The sequence below is a fragment of the Eupeodes corollae genome, chromosome 1 (genome assembly GCF_945859685.1).
Source record: "Eupeodes corollae chromosome 1, idEupCoro1.1, whole genome shotgun sequence".
Classification (NCBI taxonomy): Eukaryota; Metazoa; Arthropoda; class Insecta; order Diptera; family Syrphidae; genus Eupeodes; species Eupeodes corollae.
The window spans coordinates 191,421,578-191,437,947 of NC_079147.1; positions in this window are offsets into that span (position 1 = coordinate 191,421,578).

Below are 16,370 nucleotides of genomic sequence, written 5' to 3' on the forward strand. Positions count from 1 at the left end.
TCTTACAAAAAAAAACAAAACAAATGTATAAAAGTTGGTAAAAAATTGATTTTCGACTCAAATATCTCTTTAAAAGTTTTAAATATTGGCTTCAAAATAATTTTATCTTATAAGAAATATTGTTTTCAACATTTGGTAAAATTTTTTAAAAATTCGAATTGACAGTTTTTTTACAAAAAATAAAACTCTAAAAAAAAAACTATACTAAAACTTGGTGAAAATTTACATTCGGCTCAAATAGCTTTTCAAAAATTAAAAATATTGGCTTCAAACTTATTTTATTTCACAGAAAATATTGTTTTCAATATTCAGTAATTTGTATATAAAAATCCAGCAGTCCGTTTTTTCATCAAAAATAAAATCTACAAAAAAAATACGCAAATTTGGTAAAAATTGATACGAGTACATATAGACAAACTTTTAAGCAAGACAAATCGACAGACGGGATGGGAAGTTATCAGTGTGGGTCGCATCCCAGGCTCTTTTTTCCATATAAACAGATACACTTTGAAAAATAATATACTTCTGTTCTTTATAAAATTGTTATTTTAAGCACTTAACGTTAAATATTATTACTCCTATTTTTTGTTATAAATGATTATTTATTTCTTGGCCTTTTGTAATCTAATTGTAGATGTTAAGATCTCTAATTGGTGTGAATAAATAAATAAATAAAAATTGTCCATGTCTTTTTGTACCTAAAAAGGACATTTTTTGGTTTTTTTCTAAGCGTCTGGTAGCTCTGTTCAGGAACGACATATTTGTATTAAAATGACTATCACATTTTTGTTGTGACAGCTTTTTATTTATCAATTTGAATATCACCTTACATAGATCGAGTTCGATAATTTTGACTGTCATAAACCCCTTTTATTATATTTATCAATAACCGAAAGACTTATACAAATGCCTAATTTGCTTATGCAAATGTAACCAGATTCTTTAAATAAATGCATACAAACAAAAATAATTCCCAAAAACTAGTAACTTTTATAAAATACTTAACCACCTGAAAAAATATTCAAATACACCTGAATTACACTTTTTACCAGATAGACTAATCATAGAAAGTTTGATACAAAAAATTCAACAAAAAAAAGAAGAAAGCAAAGTAAAGTAAAAAATAAACTAAATATAAAATTCATTCATATTCAGAGCTGTTGCGCGCATATCCTTTGCATTCATTATGTAAATTTACACTAATAACACCATTTCACTTTGCAAGAAAAGCTCAAATTGCATAGAGTTTTCTTTTTCGGAGGTATTGAAATTTCCCCAAAAAAAAAAAAAAAAAACAAAATAAAGAGAAACCAAGGAGAAAGATTCAAAAGCTACAACAACAACATAAAATAAATTTTATATAAAGTAACACGAAAAAGGTTTTGTACACTTATACCTACGAGAGATGGGTAAAGGTATGTACTTATATGTATAGGCAGGGTAAAAGTGGAGTTTTGTATAGGCTTTCTGCTTCTTGCAGGTCGTACTTTTCAAATTGGAAAAAATTTGCCTACCTACAGACGCTCATATTTTTTCGAGACAAATCTTTATTTTTTTTTGAATTTTTTCTATTTTTATTTTTATTTATATTTATTTTTGTATACAACTTGACTTGAACCTTTTGAATTTTGTTAAAATGTTACGTGCTCTTCGACTCAAGGCAACTTACCTAACAACAACAACAGCAACAACAACAAAAAAAGTATAAATGGATTTTAGCCAGAAAAGAAGATATGTACGTAAGCCAACACAGATCCTTTTATATATATTATCCTTTTCAAATTTGAAAACCAAATTTTTGTTGTTGTTGTTAACATTTTTCCAAAAGACTCTGAGATATGGAGTCAAAGGGACGAGGAAGAGAGGGGATCAAAATATTATGCAGCATGAGTGAACCATGTGGCTTTGGCTGGCTGATGTAGTTTTATGGAATGAAGGAAAAAATCAAAATGGAAAAAAAAGCCGAATAAAATTTTTCACAATACACCCCCTCACATACAAAGCTACATACCAACCTTACATACTTCATTCATACGTTTATGCAAATGTAAATTCTATTTATCCTTAGAGTATTGAAAATTATACTCCCACCTACATCCAAACACATAGGGAAGGTAGACGACCGACTCCTGGGTAGCTAGGGTACGTTCGTCGTCTTTCCATACTCAAGTTTGGAAGCCACTCAAATTGGATTGCAATGGATATAATATATGTGAGAGCTATGAAGAAAAATAAAATCGGACACAGTTAAGGACCATAAGGAATTTACATTTCATATTTGGATGTCAAGTTGCTCATCCTAATATTTTTATCTCAAACAAAAAATAAAAATAAATATATTTACTTTTCAAGTTTTGAAAAGATTTAAGAGAAACTAGACAACAAAATTGAGAATATTTTAAAGTTTTTTTTTATAAGTTTACAAAAATTCAAAAGCAAATTTAAATCTTCTTGGATTAGGTTATTTTTGATCAGAAATTTATTCAAGCCAAAGAATTTAAAAAGGGCATCTTATAACTTTGTTAAAAATCTAACTTCAAATTTTAGTTTGACATAATATTTAGGTGATAGGAAATGTGAAATTTGTTTATCTGTTTCTGTAACCTATTTGATTTCAATAAAAATGCATTAAATAATACTTTTTAAATTTTCAAAAAATATTTTTGTTTTCGGAATTTAATGTTTTAGAAAGTGGTTAACATTTTAAATGAATGCATAATAGTGCAGCAATAAATCAGAATGGAGGCTATTTTGATAGAAAAAGAATATTTTGAATGCTTGGCAGGGCCTGGTCTTTATGGACTTATTTTGGAAAGTATTAAGCGTATAAAACGGGATCACAAACAATAATCTCATTAGTTAGTGTGAAGTAGGATTTAGGATAGGGTACTCAATAAATTTTCACTTTTTTGTACTAAAAATTATTGCAGAATCATTTTTATAGAGCAGGACAAAATTGTATTCATTGTTTGATGACTTCAAGTCTGCATTTGATAATGTGGATAAAAATGCGTTGATAAGCTATAAGGCATAAGCTTGTATTGGAGGTTAATGCTAATTAAATATTTATATAGCAGTGCAAAATCAGGGAACGGGAAAAAATATGAGATGTCAGATTGGTTTCACACATGGACATTAGTACAAAAAGAATGTACACTTAGTCCTTCACTTTTTGCTCCTATTAACAAAGTTCTTGTTCAATTCTTCCCCTGTAGTCTTGAATTGGCAGGAAAAGCTATCAAAGCACAGATGAATCTCTACAACTCATGATAAATCGTTTGAGTGACTTCTGCAAACTATGCAACCTGACTGTGAATTTAGAAAAATAAAAAGTAATGATATCTAGGAATGGAGGAGGGTCAAACCTTAGCTGTGAAAGGTTTCTGTACAATTGTAAAGCTGTTAACAGAACAAGAACCTTGAATTGGAGCACCAATTAAAGAAAATACTTGTAAAAGTGTTTTTCGAACAAAAATATTAATCACAGTACCAAATTTCGTGTCTTCGAAACAGCTTCAAAAGCCATCATGTTGTATTCGGCCCAAGTGTGGGGCTACAAACAGTAAAAATTGCTAAGTGGCTACATCAAAAGAATCTTCCATAACCCATTTAACGCCCAAAATTATATGGCCATGCTAGAAATTGGACTTTTAGCTCTATTTAAAGGCACCCTTAAGCAACATTAGTCTACATTCTTAAAACTATCAGTTTTTGAATGAAAGATTGCCAAAAATAGTAGTTCTTGAAAACACAATGAAAAAAAGTGGATGAAAGAATTGAATGAAAGAAACTATGCGTAATGCAACTTAACTTCAGCTGCTAGACTTTAGCGAATGGAAGTCAAAGCCTTAAAATCTAATTGCAAACGTTGATTTCAAGTTTAAAGAAGGTTATTTAATGGAACCAACAGGTTCGGTTTATAGATCACAGGGTATCAAGTTTTTAATCATTGTGTAACGATTGTTTATGCGTATTGAAATTTGTTTTTTAAATTATTAAATGTTTAAACAAATATTTTATGCATATAATTTTAATTTTTGTGAATCGGCAGACAATGACAATGCCCAGATCCGGATTTAGGGTAAGGCAACAGGGCAAAAGCCAATGAGGCAAGCAATGAAATATCAAAATCTCAAATGGAAGCACTTCCAATTCACTACCCTCTTGAGTGAGTACCCCAATCGCTTAATGGCTGAGTGGGGTGGTGCTTGCCCGCAACCTCAGAGGTTGGAAATTCGATTCCGTGTCTCGACAATTTTTTGTCTTATATATATACATATGCACATAAAATAGTAGTACCCATGGCATGGTGATAAGTGTGTTGGACTGTCATGCAAGTGGTCTTACGTTCAATCCCTTCCAGTGCTACCTGACTTTTTTCACAGGTACTGCCTCTTGAGAGGAATTGACAAATTCTCCAAGAGTAATTCTTGTCATGAAAAGTGCTTTTTCGAATTTGCCGTTATACTCGTAATTTGGCTTAAAACTGTAGGTCCCTTCCATCCCTGACAACAGTTCTTGCACAATGGTTGAGAGTCGTCAGTCACTAGACCCTAGTTCTCAAACGGACTGTTACGCCACCCAATTTATTTTATTATTTTACATAAAATAGCTGTATTATGAAGAATCGGTGTTCTTCAATTCTTGGAAAAATCAATTATTATTGACTAATTGCTAATTTGTCCATCGGCTGTTCAATTCCTTGATTTCGTGCAAAATTTCTACACCTTTTCCACAGCCAGTATAGAGCGGCATCGAATTCTGATTGAGAAATAATGGGAGAAGCAAAGCGGCCAGTTTTTAGTTTTGACAAAGCTCAGCGACAGTCGTTGGCCTTGTCAAGCTGAAGCTACGAAAGTCTAAGTCAACTCCTATTTGGAAATCGAAAGAGCTCTAACCAGCATGTCTCCCAATAAAGAGCAAAAAGACATTGTTAGGAATGAAGCACCGCAACTTCTGCAGAAGATGAGTGGTCTCGAAACCGCTTTGTTTGAAGCATATTGGAACGATATTTTGGAGCGATTCAACCCTACAAACAAGATGTTGCGAGACCCGAAAATGATTCTTGAAACGGCATTGCGTGGACTAGAATTATTAAAATCATTCGTGGAATCCAAACAAAATGATTTTGATAAAGCAGCCAAAAAAATATCTTATACTGATGAATATCAATCACGCACCCGTACTAGAATAAGAAATGTGAGGTTAAATCCGCTCGATTACGGGAAAGCACAAGTCGCAAATTTATCACCCAAGGAAAAATACGAAGTATCCACCTTCATCCTAGTGATAAACCAGCTATCCGTTTCTCTTACTGATTGCATGCCTATGAAGCTGTACGTTCGAGATTTGGATTCCTGAATCACATCAAGAAGATGGATGCTGAAAATGTGAACACTGCAGCAGAGGCATTGATGAAAGTGTAATCGGATGATTTAGAGCCAAGTCTTGGTAATAGGTTGGCTCAATTTGTGTCTTTGATTGACTCACACAAAAAGGGAAAGGACTATGGAACAGATCAATCGCCGGAACTATTCTCGAGAATATAAAATTTCAGACCTAAATTTCCAAACCTAGAAATTGCATTGAGAATGCGTTTGGTTTTGATGGTAAAATAATTGCACTACAGAGCGCTCATTTTCAAAAATGAAAATTATAAATCAAACAGAAATCATCGACGATTTTTCGGCGAAAAAAGCTCTAAAGGTTTGTTAACCCTTAAATTTAATTTTAGATAATTCTTTTTTCCGTTTGTATTTATATTTGTTTGTTTAATACTACTTGGTTTCACAGTAAATTATTTATTGAAAAACTCGAGTGAAAAAAATGGTTTACTTTATTTTGAAAATAATTTGGGGCTTCTTTATTGGCCCGAGGACTCTGGACCTCTAAATCCATTCTCAATTGTTGTGTAATCTATTATATAAAATTAGTTTTGTAGTAAGGAACATCTATCTTATCTTTAAAAGAATCTACAGAGATGGATTTGGGCTCATAATGAAGAAAATTCAGTTAGCTTAAAATTTGTAGAGCGTACATAAAGGAAACAAAACTATCTTATCAGGTTCTTTACCAAAAAAAATACAAAGATCTTTGAGGTTTTGTCGATTTTTCGGCATTTTGTGTTCAGAATTCAAGATAAAAAATAGTATTAATCATAAGACCAGTGTCATAAGCCCATGGCATGATATAAGTTCAAAGAACTGTCATGCCAGTAATCTTGGGTTCAATTTTTTCCTGTGCTATCTGAAGTTTCTTGCACTGGTACTGCCCCTTGCCAATAATTGACAATTTCCATATAGAATATTTTCTTGCCATTAATAAAGCTCCCCGATAAGCCGAATATTTTTATATATGACTTAAAAATAAATTTGAACCTAAAAAGACATAACAAACATTTCTTCACAGATGTGAAAAAAAATAAAAATTACTTCTAACTATTAAACTCACACAAAATTCTATGGTTTGCAATTTTTAAAGCTTGTTTTGAAAGTAACTAAATTTCCCGTTTTTTTAACAGAAACACAAATTGTTTTACCAAAAATAAAACCAATTTAATTTAATCATTTTTACACCATCTATAGCAATACAATTATATGTTTTTTTTCATTCGAAGAAGTCAAGTTAAGAAAAAAAAATGTTAGACAAAATTTAATAAAAATCTATTGATTTGTTTTTGAAATTTTCAATATTTCACCAAAAAATTGTATATAGAATTGGAATCTGCTTAAGACCTTAATTTTTAATTTAAGTTTGAGAAAATTAACCTGAAAGTCAAAGTTCATACACGAAGAAAATGCAATTGCTTAGATATTGGATTCCATAAATGTTCTCTATCATATGCTTGGATTATCGTTGTTATGAACTTTTTTCTTAAAAAAAAACCCATGAATGATATGACCTCCAGAAAGATTTTTTTCCTGCAGTATAGTTTAAAACCATGCCTAAAGATATTATTGATGAATCAAACTTAAAGTGGTACACTCGGGCGTATACGCACTTTTTTATTTGTGTTTTTTTTTTATTTTTCCATCACTTAAGTATTAAAATTATTCTACTTCACAAAAACAAGCTTGACACAAAAAACCTTCAAATTTTTAATGCTTCTCTATACCTTTAAATGTGTCCCAAGAAATTAATTTAAAACTTGTTGTTTCCCTCAATATTATTTAATGAGAATATGACACCACCAACTTGAAGTTTAATAATTAAAAATGTTTGTTCCTTCTTCAACTGACTTAAATTAGTTTCAAAAAGACATAACAATCTTCTATATTTTCTTCTTATGTTACCTTTGCATTTATTTCTAATTCATAAACCTTAACTATAATTTCTATCGTTCGTAATATACCTAACCTAGCTACGTTATACATAATTTGACCCGTGGGAATAAGCTATAATCGATATAATATTTATTGTGCCAACAACAATATGCAGTATAGGATCGACAATGGGAGAAGTCAAGTTACCAAACTTACAAAAACAAAAATGAAACAAAAACAAAAAAAAACACATCACTAATGTAATAAAATGTCGCCTTTAGTAGACCCTCGGGTATAATTTACCTTGCCCTTTGATCCCTCAAATCATTATAAATACACATTCAAAATGCTCATTATATTCCAACTCAATGAATGAATGAATATACATACATACTCGTAAAAGGATATTCAAGTCAAGGACATAACTACTACTTACAATGTTATGCCTCACAGGTACATGTTTGTGGATGTCAGTATAGAGTACTGGAGAGATAGACATAATAATGTAATGTAACTGATATAGTCCTTAAGGCTAATAACAGTTTCTACATAAAAACAAAAACGGGAATATGTATGTTATGTACATATTTAGACTTGACATTATTTAAGTCAGATGTTTTCGTTTTATTTTTTGTTTTTGCATTTTGTTTGTAGGTCAAACAGAAATTCGGAATTTTAGTTGTTGAGTTTTTGTTTTAATACACAGACAGTTTCAGTATAGTAAAATTTATTAATACATTGTCGATGATGATGGCCTTAAAAATATGAAATTCTAAAGTAAAATAACAATTAAAATTATTATTTCATGAAGCTGGAGCAAATGGTTGCCAAGTTTTAAAACATGAAATTGGTATCAATTTTTTTGATAAAAAAAAATCCAAATTTAAATAATTTAATAAAACAATATGAAATGCACCTTAAAAAGTACAAAATAAATAAAATATAACACAAATGGAAATTAAGTAAAGCAAAATTAAATGGAAGAACAATTGACGTTAAATAAAATAAAATAAATTAAAATAAAATAAAATAAAATAAAAATAAAATAAAGTAAAACGTTGTAACATAAAATGAATAACATTATTTAAAAATTATACGAACTTAAATGTAAAAAAAATAATGAAAGTGTGCATACAGCTGCGAGCAATAACTTAATGTTTGTTTTATTTATTTAAAATTTCAATTTACACAGATCTTTTTTAAGATTAAACTGCGAAATACTTATAAATAAAATATAAATATATTAAATAAGATAGAACAAAAATAGATGTTTACTTTTTAAATGTTCAAAACAAGAAATATATGAAAGCTTAAAGTGAGTAAGTTGTTAACAAATTTCAAAAGAAATTTGAACTGTCGGTCCACTCTATCCCTGACAGAAATCGAAAATAGAAAAGTTTCAGATTTCTAAGTCACTAGTAACATAAGATATATTTAAATTATCTCATTCCACACTTATGACTTCCCATTTATGTCGATCTGTTGTCATTGTATTTTTAAAATTTTACGTTTTTGAGTTAGTTAAAAATGTTTGAACTCAGTATGTTTCTTATGTCGAAAAAAGTTTTCAAATCTTTTTTTGTTTATTTTGTAGGATTTCGTTTTTTTCTTATAAAAAAATGTAAATTAGATTAGAAAATTACTTAATATTTTGCATATGATAAAATAAGTTTGATTTCAATATCTATTTTGGTTCTTGAGATAAACATGAAGTGTTCAAAAATATGGTGACAACTGTACCCTTTGGCGGTGGGAAATGTAACAATGGAGAGTTTCACGATAGAACAGCTTGTCTTCACCATTGACCAACATTTCAAAAATTATGAAAGCGTGGCTGCCGCAGTTCGAAAATTGCATACAGAATGTGGTCGCAGAGATGAGCAACATTTTCAGATTTTAGATGGGTTTGTTAAATTGTCGCTTTGGGGTTCTTAGCACTTAGATGTGAGCTCTGGTTGTCGAAAAACTAATTAATGCCTCTACAAAGTGTAGATTAAATCATATTTTTTTGAAAATGCTGATCCAGCAGTAACTGTTACTGGCGATTCCAAAATGATAACTTGTTGTTTTTGAAAAAAATAGATGACATTGATGTGACCAATATGTGATTGTACATGTACATTTCCAGGTCGTGCACTCTTTCGTTTTGATGATCCGAATTGGCCGAAAAGATCGTGTGATTTAACACCAATAGATAACTTTGAATGTTGTTATTTCAAATCTCAGTACTAACAAGTTTACCATCATGCGGAGGAAATTTAAAGTTGAATCAAAGAAATGAATGGAAAATTAAGCCTAACGAGTTCTTATGTGTATGCAAAGTGGTGGAGGCCATTTGTCTCATGTGTTTTTCTAAGAGTAACCCTTCCCCATTTACTTAATGATTCAACACAAAACTTAAAATAATAAATAAAAAAATTTAGGTGGTTTAATAGTCCGTTGAGATCTTGGGCCTAGTGACCTACAACTCTTAACCATATCTACAATTTTAAGATGAATTCGAGTGGCTAACTTGAGAAGCCAGGGGTATTACAAAGATAATTACAATACCGAAGCTAAGGATTGTGTTTTCTGTTTATTCCAGTTCCAATATGTTTAGATTCAAATACATTTTTCACACTTTTTTAAAAATTGCTATACTTGTTAGAAAACTATCCACTCATTTTTTTAGAAATTCTTTCTGAGTCTTCTCATGTTGGCTCCATAAAATAACTCCCAAAGAAATCTCCAACATAAAAATGCATAAATTCCCCAAATTATGGCTTTATTTCATTATGAAATAAGTCCCCAAATTCAAGAATGAAATAAATTCTCAAAAAGTCATAAAATATGTCACCAAAAAGGAATGAAGTTAGTCTCCAATTTTAAAAATGTCTTACCATTATATTTCTTTAAAAAAGTGAAATAAGTTCAATCTTCAAAAGTTGGTCCTGTTGCACTTTAAAAAGGTTATATGAGGCAAAATTGTTTTAGAAAATAAATACCAAATTATTTTATAAAATTTGAATGTATCTAACATTACGGTGACTAAAACAGTGAAATATGTAAGGGGGACACACTGCCCCTGAAACCTCCTGCTTGGGTGGGAGGTTAGGTGTTTGCAAATAATTTTTAAAAAATGTGTGTCAAAATTCTATAAAATTCCTGCAGTCCTAATTCATGTAGAAGTACCAATGTAATTTAAGATATTTTGTACATACATATGTATCATTTTCTTTAAAACCAGGTTCTTGAAATGTAAAAGAATTTTTTCATACACCAACTGCACATCTACTTTAAATCTTATAGTCTGCTCAAGTAGGTGGTTTTAAAAGTTAATAAAACCAAATTACCGTTATTTGAACTTGATTATAATGAAACAAAACCACTTCAAAAATTGACCTTATTGTACTTTCCAAATTTGATTAACAATTGAAAAATTTATATTCGAAGTATGTATGTATATTCGGCACTTATTATTCTTTATTAATTAAAGTTTCTTGCTCTTAAAGATTCTCGGTATTTCAAAGACTTGTGAAAACCAATCACAATAATTAAAATGAATTCAATAAAAATACTTAAAATTTGTGAAAAATTATGTATTTTCTAAAAGTTACTAATAGTTTCAAAATATTGCTTTTAAGACTTAAAATTAAATTTAAAAAAGAGGCTGGGATGCGAACCACACTGACAACTGCCCATCCCATCTGTCGATTTGTCTTACTTAAAAGTTCGTAGGTTTTCGTGTTTTGTTAAAGACGTTGTCAGTTTTATTATTCTTAAAAATTTCGAAATAACCAACAATATTTTGCCTTTAATAAAATCCCTGTAGTATCCTTGGAATGAATGTTAGTGCTTTCGACTGTCATGACAAAGGTCTTGAGTTCGATACCGTTGCGAATAGTTGACAAATTCTCTTAATGAAAATTTCTTTCTACAATTTGTAGTTCCGATTCGGCTTAAAACTGTATTTTTACACATTTTAGAAGCACTTCTTAAAAGTTCTTATTTTTTATATAGACAAATACAAATTGGATGAATGAGAAATTATTGGAAGTCAATATGTTCTATTATTCATGAGATATCGAGAACCCAACACAATTATTTACCAAATTTGTGTACTAGTTTTTGTAGATTTCATTTTTTTATGAAAAAACTGCATTTTTATACAAAATTTATTAAATGTCGAAAACAATATTTTCTTTGAGATCAAATTAGTTTGAATCCAATATAGGTTTTAATTTTTCAATTAAATTTTACCGAATGTTTAAAACAAATAGTTTTCGTAAAATAAAATTAGTTTCAAGCCAATGTTTCAAATTTTTGATAATATATTTGAGACGAAAATCAATTTCTAACAAGTTTTATTAATTTGGTTTTAGGTTTTTTATTTTAATAAAAAAACCACTGTAAATTCGATTTTCTCAAAATTTTACCAGTTGTAAAAAACGTTTTTTCTTCCTGCCCAAATTTATTTGGAGATGAAATCATTTTTTATTCGAAAAATATTTGAGGTGACAAATATTTTTGTTTCAGTTTTTTTGATTTAAAAAAAAACGTTAATTGGATTTTTTTTGCGAAAAATTTGCTAGTTTGGTATCACGATATAATATATAATATCTCTAGCGTTATTGGTTTCTGAGTTATTTTGGGCAAGTTTTTGAGTCTTTTCTGCATCTTTCTGCATTTTATCGGTCTATATCTTTACTGGCTCTTAAACTGTGGACGAAAAATAACTTCATGAACGTACGGACACACCCGAACAGACATCTCTCTAAAAATATTTCATTTCGACTCTAGGGGCCTTGAAACTTTATAGAAATGTCAACATTATCAATTCGACAAATCAGAACAATTACAACAACTTCCTGAGACAAGTTAATAATGATTGCTTAGTTTAAACAAAATTTATTGTATTGTTAGTTTCATTATATTTTTATTAAAAAATGTGACAATTGTTCCCTAAGAAACTCTCAATTTTTTTGAGGACCCAAGTAATCTCAAACGAACTCGGTCAATATTTTGTACAACTGCCTACAGAATCAGAAGTGGAAATAAGCAATTACCTGGCAACCTTGTTGCATTTTTCCATATAAAAGGGTCAGGCAAAGGGCACTCAAATATATCATGCAGGAGCTTAGAGTGCCACCAAGTGCAAACGATAAACTTACATACATACGAGTATATATCTTGTGTGTGTTTTGCTTATATTTATGTATATAGTTTGTTATTATTGTTATTGTTGTTGTTGTTGTTAAATAATTCGCATTTGGTGTTTATTCATGAGAATTGCCTAATGAATTATTCCGAAGGGTTGATGTCGTAGGTAAGGGGAAGCTCGAAAGTGTGTCTGCTTGATACATATACATAACAATACATATCACTGACACCACCCACCAAAAACAAAAAACACAAGTTAACATATGCACTCTTGATGCTTGACTGCCTGCCTGCTGCTTGCTGCCTGAGTGCCTGTTTGGCTTGCCTTGCAGCGCACCAACAGAAGAGCCTCAGAGTCATGATAGCCTTCACGTTGTTTATATACACTAACCTAACCTACCTACTCGTATACTATAATATACATCATTACCCAAGAGATGGCGTTAAGTGTTAGAAACCTTCATACCAAAATGCAGAGCCATGCTGTATAGGTTTATATGGGAATGGGAAGATAAGGACTGATGATTGTTTAGGGGTTCCATAGTATCCATATACTCGTGCTATATGGGAAGGTTAGGTATAACGGTATGGCAATCATTTCACCTGGATGTAATAATATTTTTGATCACATGGTTAATATTTTATGTGTACTTTGTTCATGGGTTATATGGAGTAGGTACCCTAACCCTGTGAATAACCAAAAGATATATCATCATCAACTACTGTGCTATACGGTCTACCATCACAGCACAAAGCGCATGAAGGGTAAAAATTATGAAGAAGTAGCTCTGTATATCTCTCTATCTATCTCGTCATGGATGTTAACGATCAGGACTAAAAAGAATGACGATGATGATGATGTGATGGGGTTATTTTTAACGTTAGCTTAATGATTCATTTACCAAGTCAATTTAAAAGTTAAGTGATTGGATTAGGGATTGTGCTATATATACGCTACGAAGCTAGGATCATCTCTGAAGTTTTGAGACTATAAAACGGATGCAGGATTAAATGGAATTTTCTGTTGTTTTTTTTTTTTTTTGTATTTTTTTATTTTTATTAATGATGGACATGAACATCATCCAACTCACATTAATTGGGTAGGATTAAGTTTTATATAACATTAAACAACAACATGAATGATGGCTTAGGTTCCTTAATAAATAAGGATATTTTATATAATATAAAGTATAGGCTGTAGAGTAAAGTACAAACTTACTAACAATTGAGCTGTGGGTTACAAGTATTTTTCCCTTTTTTGCTGCTTTTTGATTTGGATTTATAATAACGATTAAAACTTTTTTTAACCTCTTTTTTAGAGAGATACAAATTATTTTATAGACTGCGGGAGGAAAAGGGCACATTTGATGAAGTGTAGAGTTAACAAGATTTATTTAATATAAAAAAAAAGATTTGTTTTAAGTCCCAATTTATTTACTCTCCATTAATAATTAATTTTAACAATTAAAACGAAAACTTTGAAGCAAGTATTTGGAATAAAATTTGATGAATCTCCTCTTTTTAAACAAAATATTGTGTCAGTAAATTGGACCAATTTAAGATGGTTTTTTTGATGTTAGTTATTTGAATAATAAAAAAGAGGCTGCTTTACGCTTATTAGTTCCCACCCGTGTCCTTCTATTGAATTAAAAAAAACTTTAGCAATATATCATTAAAAATTGTTTTAATTAAATAATTTTAAAATCAATATCGTTCTTTTTTTGGTTTTTTCATGTACTGCATGTTTAAAAAAATCACTTAAAGTTAGAAATCATTTTTTGTAAGTTCTTATTTCTTGTAAGAAAAACTGATTGGGTATTTGTGAGAACATTACGTTATGTCAAAAACAAAATTTTGAATAGAATGAAATAGTTTTGAATCTATTATCGAAACATACGAATCGGAAATAAGTTTTTACCAATTTTGCATAGGTCGTATTTTTTAGATTCTAATTTTTTATTCTTAAAAAAATTATTAAAAATAAAATTGGGATGAGATAAAATTAATTTATAACCAATATATTCATCTTTTGCCAAGTTATTTCAGTCGAAAATCTAGTTTTACAAACTTAGTTTTTTGTGAAAAAAAAATGTTTTTTTTTGAATTTTTACAAAATTATACCAGATGTCAAAACCGCTTGTTTTCATTGCATAACATTATTCTTTAGATTCCTTTTGTTCCAAAAATATTCAAAGTAACTATTAAATTTTGTCCAGTTTATTTGCTTAAAAAAAACGTTAATTTAATTGTTTTAAAAATTATACTTATTTGGCACTACATTACATTATATAATATAAGATTTAACTGAAGTCGTTAGAGATTTTAGTTTATTGGATATTTGGCGTCAATCATAATTTTCACTTATTAAAAAATAACTAAAGTAGAAAAAAACACTCACTCATTTTTTAAAAAGTCTTTTTTGCATTTCGCTATTTTACTGGTTTTAAAGATAGGGACGAAGTGTCCAGAACGTACTGAAGTACGAACGTTGAAAAGAATGCTCTAACGACCTTGAAACATCAAGAAATGTCACAACTTTCGATGTGTGAATTGGACCGATTACAATAACTTCATATCGGAAATTATAAATCATTCTATAAACAAAAAATAGGATGTGGTATCGTGGGTTATTTAAGTACGCCTTAAATTTAATAACAAACTGCAGATTAATATGTTGACAAATATTCAAAAAATATCCTTTGTCTCCCCAAATCAGTCTGAGTAAAAAAAACAGCATCATTTTAAAATTGAAGTTACTTCCAAAAAATTATAAATTTTTGAATAACTGGTGTTTTTTAAGAAGGAAAAACATCAAGTTGGCAACACAATTTTATCTCTACAAAAATTGACTGTATAATGATTTGGTGGAATAATTAGATCCTTCTTCAGATTACTGACTTTTCCGATAGTCAACTGAACAACCCTTACAGAGTTGTGGTCTTAACAAAACTGCACAACTTTTCACTTATCTCCTGCCATAATCGGTTTTTTGAACGAAACTTTTGGTAACCGTGTGGTGTCATATTTCAGATCTATGAATTGGGCGATTGAACTCTGCACTGTGGTCCGGAAATACTTTTCACGTTCAAAAAGTCATAACTTTTGACCCGAAAAAAGAAGTTTCTACATTTTTTTTTCTTAAAGGGAATTTTCAAGGCCATACAAATAGTGACTTTGACAAAAGAGTCAGCGCATATTCATTGTTCACAGGGTGTTACAAATAACAATTTATAACAGTGAATGGGTAAAAAACTAACATTTTTGATGACCAATTTTAAAAGAATCAGTATAGATAAAAAGGCAAAAGACCAGGGATAGAATACAAAGATTGTAATTTAGAGAATGCAAATCCTTAAAATATTCATCATTCTTCATATGTAACAGACTAACTAGTTCTGGCCAGTAACTTTTTTCAGTGATCCGATGATATAGCCAAAACATTAAATAAATCTCAATTTTGACGTTTCGTGAAATTTTGCAGGTACTTAGGTAACAATATCGCTTGCAGTCCTTATTTCTGTGTGTTCTTCTGAAAGCGCTGTTATTGGCAAAATTTGATGTTAAATTAGTTCTCCACCATTGTCCAAAATTGTACGAAGTTTCATAGTCAGGAGTTTGTGACTGTATTTGGCTGTTATTAGATCGTTTTGTATGCTCTTTGAATTTATCCACATAAATAAATTTTATAGATGACATTGCATTTTATCGCTGACGTTACTTCCGGATTTTCTAAAAATCATGAAGTGTTTCCATCATTTGTTTTACCAAATCCTCATTTTGATGTATCAATATTTATAACAAGTTGCTCCCTAAATTTCTTTTGCATATCCGTTTTTATTCTTTTTTCGACTTCCTTCTTAGCCAAGGTCTCATCTTCTTGATTAAACCCATACGTAAGCTTAAGTAAAAATTCCATGCATTTTATTCTAGTGTATAAAAGCACAATTCCAAATTGTTGAGTCGGCTTCT